Source organism: Asterias rubens, chromosome 18 (assembly GCF_902459465.1).
Source record: "Asterias rubens chromosome 18, eAstRub1.3, whole genome shotgun sequence".
Classification (NCBI taxonomy): domain Eukaryota; kingdom Metazoa; phylum Echinodermata; class Asteroidea; order Forcipulatida; family Asteriidae; genus Asterias; species Asterias rubens.
Genome location: NC_047079.1, coordinates 8,169,434 through 8,175,595, shown reverse-complemented (window position 1 = coordinate 8,175,595; position 6,162 = coordinate 8,169,434).

Here is a 6,162-nt window from a genome sequence, read left to right as displayed (position 1 = left end):
ACTGCGTCTCTCTATCGTTTTTAGTTCCAGAATGATTCAAAAGCATAGCTGAAAGTTTTTATAAGTCCGGGCTTTTTTTCAAGGCATATATTTGTTTTCTCCAATAATCACCACATGCCGTGTATTTCATGCATTAAATGTCCCAAATTTAGGGGGTGTGTCGGGTCTACTCCCTGGCCTCTAGCGTCGCTTTGAAAATCCACATAGCCCTAATTTTTGTACGAGAGGAAAGCCCTTGAAATTGTCCATCCATTGGTGCTAAACTTGTTAAGATTGGGCAATGATTTTGGGTGAAATTGACCCGTTGTACTTTTGATTTTCTCTGTGCACAAAAATCCCCTAGGGAGGCTTGTTGAGTTCGTTTCGGAGCACAGCCGCCTACTTTTAATTTTCGGTACCAAGAAGTCTGGAAGCCGCTCTAAACTTTGAAATTTAAATTCAGGGACATGCCAGGATGACGCAGGTACAAACTGCGTCTCTCTATCGTTTTTAGTTCCAGAATGATTCAAAAGCATAGCTGAAAGTTTTTATAAGTCCGGGCTTTTTTTTCAAGGCATATATTTGTTTTCTCCAATAATCACCACATGCCGTGTATTTCATGCATTAAATGTCCCAAATTTAGGGGGTGTGTCGGGTCTACTCCCTGGCCTCTAGCGTCGCTTTGAAAATCCCCATAGCCCTAATTTTTGTACGAGAGGAAAGCCCTTGAAATTGTCCATCCATTGGTGCTAAACTTGTTAAGATTGGGCAATGATTTTGGGTGAAATTGACCCGTTGTACTTTTGATTTTCTCTGTGCGCAAAAATCCCCTAGGGAGGCTTGTTGAGTTCGTTTCGGAGCACAGCCGCCTACTTTTAATTTTCGGTACCAAGAAGTCTGGAAGCCGCTCTAAAACTTTGAAATTTAAATTCAGGGACATGCCAGGATGACGCAGGTACAAACTGCGTCTCTCTATCGTTTTTAGTTCCAGAATGATTCAAAAGCATAGCTGAAAGTTTTTATAAGTCCGGGCTTTTTTTTCAAGGCATATATTTGTTTTCTCCAATAATCACCACATGCCGTGTATTTCATGCATTAAATGTCCCAAATTTAGGGGGTGTGTCGGGTCTACTCCCTGGCCTCTAGCGTCGCTTTGAAAATCCCCATAGCCCTAATTTTTGTACGAGAGGAAAGCCCTTGAAATTGTCCATCCATTGGTGCTAAACTTGTTAAGATTGGGCAATGATTTTGGGTGAAATTGACCCGTTGTACTTTTGATTTTCTCTGTGCACAAAAATCCCCTAGGGAGGCTTGTTGAGTTCGTTTCGGAGCACAGCCGCCTACTTTTAATTTTCGGTACCAAGAAGTCTGGAAGCCGCTCTAAAACTTTGAAATTTAAATTCAGGGACATGCCAGGATGACGCAGGTACAAACTGCGTCTCTCTATCGTTTTAGTTCCAGAATGATTCAAAAGCATAGCTGAAAGTTTTTATAAGTCCGGGCTTTTTTTTCAAGGCATATATTTGTTTTCTCCAATAATCACCACATGCCGTGTATTTCATGCATTAAATGTCCCAAATTTAGGGGGTGTGTCGGGTCTACTCCCTGGCCTCTAGCGTCGCTTTGAAAATCCCCATAGCCCTAATTTTTGTACGAGAGGAAAGCCCTTGAAATTGTCCATCCATTGGTGCTAAACTTGTTAAGATTGGGCAATGATTTTGGGTGAAATTGACCCGTTGTACTTTTGATTTTCTCTGTGCACAAAAATCCCCTAGGGAGGCTTGTTGAGTTCGTTTCGGAGCACAGCCGCCTACTTTTAATTTTCGGTATGAAGAAGTCTGGAAGCCGCCCTTAATTTTTGAAATTTGATTTAGGGACATGCCAGGATGACGCAGGTACAAACTGCGTCTCTCTATCGTTTTAGTTCCAGAATTATTCAAAAGTATAGCTGAAAGTTTTTATAAGTCCGGGCTTTTTTTCAAGGCATATATTTGTTTTCTCCAATAATTACCACATGCCGTGTATATCATGCATTAAATGTCCCAAATTTATGGGGGGTGTCGGGTCTACTCCCTGGCCTCTAGCGTCGCTTTGAAAATCCCCATAGCCCTAATTTTTGTACGAGAGGAAAGCCCTTGAAATTGTCCATCCATTGGTGCTAAACTTGTTTAGATTGGGCAATGATTTCGGGTAAATTGACCCGTTGTACTTTTGATTTTCTCTTGTGCACAAAAATCCCGTAGGGAGGCTTGTTGAGTTCGTTTCGGAGCACAGCCGCCTACTTTTAATTTTCGGTATCAAGAAGTCTGGAAGCCGCTCTAAACTTTGAAATTTGAATTCAGGGACATGCCAGGATGACGCAGGTACAAACTGCGTCTCTCTATCGTTTTTAGTTCCAGAATGATTCAAAAGCATAGCTGAAAGTTTTTATAAGTCCGGGCTTTTTTTTCAAGGCATATATTTGTTTTCTCCAATAATCACCACATGCCGTGTATTATCATGCATTAAATGTCCCAAATTTAGGGGGGGTGTCGGGTCTACTCCCTGGCCTCTAGCGTCGCTTTGAAAATCCCCATAGCCCTAATTTTTGTACGAGAGGAAAGCCCTTGAAATTGTCCATCCATTGGGTGCTAAACTTGTTAGATTGAGCAATGATTTGGGTCAAATTGACCCGTTGTACTTTTGATTTTCTCTGTGCACAAAAATCCCCGTAGGAGGCTTGTTGAGTTCGTTTCGGAGCACAGCCGCCTACTTTTAATTTTCGGTACCAAGAAGTCTGGAAGCCGCTCTAATTTTTGAAATTTGATTTAGGGACATGCCAGGATGACGCAGGTACAAACTGCGTCTCTCTATCGTTTTTAGTTCCAGAATTATTCAAAAGTATAGCTGAAAGTTTTTATAAGTCCGGGCTTTTTTTCAGCGGCATATATTTGTTTTCTCCAATAATTACCACATGCCGTGTATATCATGCATTAAATGTCCCAAATTTATGGGGGGTGTCGGGTCTACTCCCTGGCCTCTAGCGTCGCTTTGAAAATCCCCATAGCACCAATTTTTGTACGAGAGGAAAGCCCTTGAAATTGTCAATCCAATGGTGCTAAACTTGTTTAGATTGAGCAATGATTTCGGGTCAAATTGACCCGTTGTACTTTTGATTTTCTTTGTGCACAAAAATCCCGTTAGGAGGCTTGTTGAGTTCGTTTCGGAGCACAGCCGCCTACTTTTAATTTTCGGTATGAAGAAGTCTGGAAGCCGCCCTAAATTTTTGAAATTTGATTTAGGGACATGCCAGGATGACGCAGGTACAAACTGCGTCTCTCTATCGTTTTTAGTTCCAGAATTATTCAAAAGTATAGCTGAAAGTTTTTATAAGTCCGGGCTTTTTTTCAAGCGCATATATTTGTTTTCTCCAATAATTACCACATGCCGTGTATATCATGCATTAAATGTCCCAAATTTATGGGGGGTGTCGGGTCTACTCCCTGGCCTCTAGCGTCGCTTTGAAAATCCCCATAGCACCTAATTTTTGTACGAGAGGAAAGCCCTTGAAATTGTCAATCCAATGGTGCTAAACTTGTTTAGATTGAGCAATGATTTCGGGTCAAATTGACCCGTTGTACTTTTGATTTTCTTTGTGCACAAAAATCCCGTTATGAGGCTTGTTGAGTTCGTTTCGGAGCACAGCCGCCTACTTTTAATTTTCGGTATGAAGAAGTCTGGAAGCCTCCCTAAATTTTGAAATTTGATTTAGGGACATGCCAGGATGACGCAGGTACAAACTGCGTCTCTCTATCGTTTTTAGTTCCAGAATTATTCAAAAGTATAGCTGAAAGTTTTTATAAGTCCGGGCTTTTTTTCAACGCATATATTTGTTTTCTCCAATAATTACCACATGCCGTGTATATCATGCATTAAATGTCCCAAATTTATGGGGGGTGTCGGGTCTACTCCCTGGCCTCTAGCGTCGCTTTGAAAATCCCCATAGCACTAATTTTTGTACGAGAGGAAAGCCCTTGAAATTGTCAATCCAATGGTGCTAAACTTGTTTAGATTGAGCAATGATTTCGGGTCAAATTGACCCGTTGTACTTTTGATTTTCTTTGTGCACAAAAATCCCGTTAGGAGGCTTGTTGAGTTCGTTTCGGAGCACAGCCGCCTACTTTTAATTTTCGGTATGAAGAAGTCTGGAAGCCGCCCTAATTTTTGAAATTTGATTTAGGGACATGCCAGGATGACGCAGGTACAAACTGCGTCTCTCTATCGTTTTTAGTTCCAGAATTATTCAAAAGTATAGCTGAAAGTTTTTATAAGTCCGGGCTTTTTTTCAGCGGCATATATTTGTTTTCTCCAATAATTACCACATGCCGTGTATATCATGCATTAAATATCCCAAATTTATGGGGGGTGTCGGGTCTACTCCCTGGCCTCTAGCGTCGCTTTGAAAATCCCCATAGCACTAATTTTTGTACGAGAGGAAAGCCCTTGAAATTGTCAATCCAATGGTGCTAAACTTGTTTAGATTGAGCAATGATTTCGGGTCAAATTGACCCGTTGTACTTTTGATTTTCTTTGTGCACAAAAATCCCGTTAGGAGGCTTGTTGAGTTCGTTTCGGAGCACAGCCGCCTACTTTTAATTTTCGGTATGAAGAAGTCTGGAAGCCGCCCTAAATTTTTGAAATTTGATTTAGGGACATGCCAGGATGACGCAGGTACAAACTGCGTCTCTCTATCGTTTTTAGTTCCAGAATTATTCAAAAGTATAGCTGAAAGTTTTTATAAGTCCGGGCTTTTTTTCAAGCGCATATATTTGTTTTCTCCAATAATTACCACATGCCGTGTATATCATGCATTAAATGTCCCAAATTTATGGGGGGTGTCGGGTCTACTCCCTGGCCTCTAGCGTCGCTTTGAAAATCCCCATAGCACTAATTTTTGTACGAGAGGAAAGCCCTTGAAATTGTCAATCCAATGGTGCTAAACTTGTTTAGATTGAGCAATGATTTCGGGTCAAATTGACCCGTTGTACTTTTGATTTTCTTTGTGCACAAAAATCCCGTTAGGAGGCTTGTTGAGTTCGTTTCGGAGCACAGCCGCCTACTTTTAATTTTCGGTATGAAGAAGTCTGGAAGCCGCCCTAAATTTTTGAAATTTGATTTAGGGACATGCCAGGATGACGCAGGTACAAACTGCGTCTCTCTATCGTTTTTAGTTCCAGAATTATTCAAAAGTATAGCTGAAAGTTTTTATAAGTCCGGGCTTTTTTTCACGGCATATATTTGTTTTCTCCAATAATTACCACATGCCGTGTATATCATGCATTAAATGTCCCAAATTTATGGGGGGTGTCGGGTCTACTCCCTGGCCTCTAGCGTCGCTTTGAAAATCCCCATAGCACTAATTTTTGTACGAGAGGAAAGCCCTTGAAATTGTCAATCCAATGGTGCTAAACTTGTTTAGATTGAGCAATGATTTCGGGTCAAATTGACCCGTTGTACTTTTGATTTTCTTTGTGCACAAAAATCCCGTTAGGAGGCTTGTTGAGTTCGTTTCGGAGCACAGCCGCCTACTTTTAATTTTCGGTATGAAGAAGTCTGGAAGCCGCCCTTAATTTTGAAATTTGATTTAGGGACATGCCAGGATGACGCAGGTACAAACTGCGTCTCTCTATCGTTTTTAGTTCCAGAATTATTCAAAAGTATAGCTGAAAGTTTTTATAAGTCCGGGCTTTTTTTCAACGGCATATATTTGTTTTCTCCAATAATTACCACATGCCGTGTATATCATGCATTAAATGTCCCAAATTTATGGGGGGTGTCGGGTCTACTCCCTGGCCTCTAGCGTCGCTTTGAAAATCCCCATAGCACTAATTTTTGTACGAGAGGAAAGCCCTTGAAATTGTCAATCCAATGGTGCTAAACTTGTTTAGATTGAGCAATGATTTCGGGTCAAATTGACCCGTTGTACTTTTGATTTTCTTTGTGCACAAAAATCCCGTTAGGAGGCTTGTTGAGTTCGTTTCGGAGCACAGCCGCCTACTTTTAATTTTCGGTATGAAGAAGTCTGGAAGCCGCCCTAAATTTTTGAAATTTGATTTAGGGACATGCCAGGATGACGCAGGTACAAACTGCGTCTCTCTATCGTTTTTAGTTCCAGAATTATTCAAAAGTATAGCTGAAAGTTTT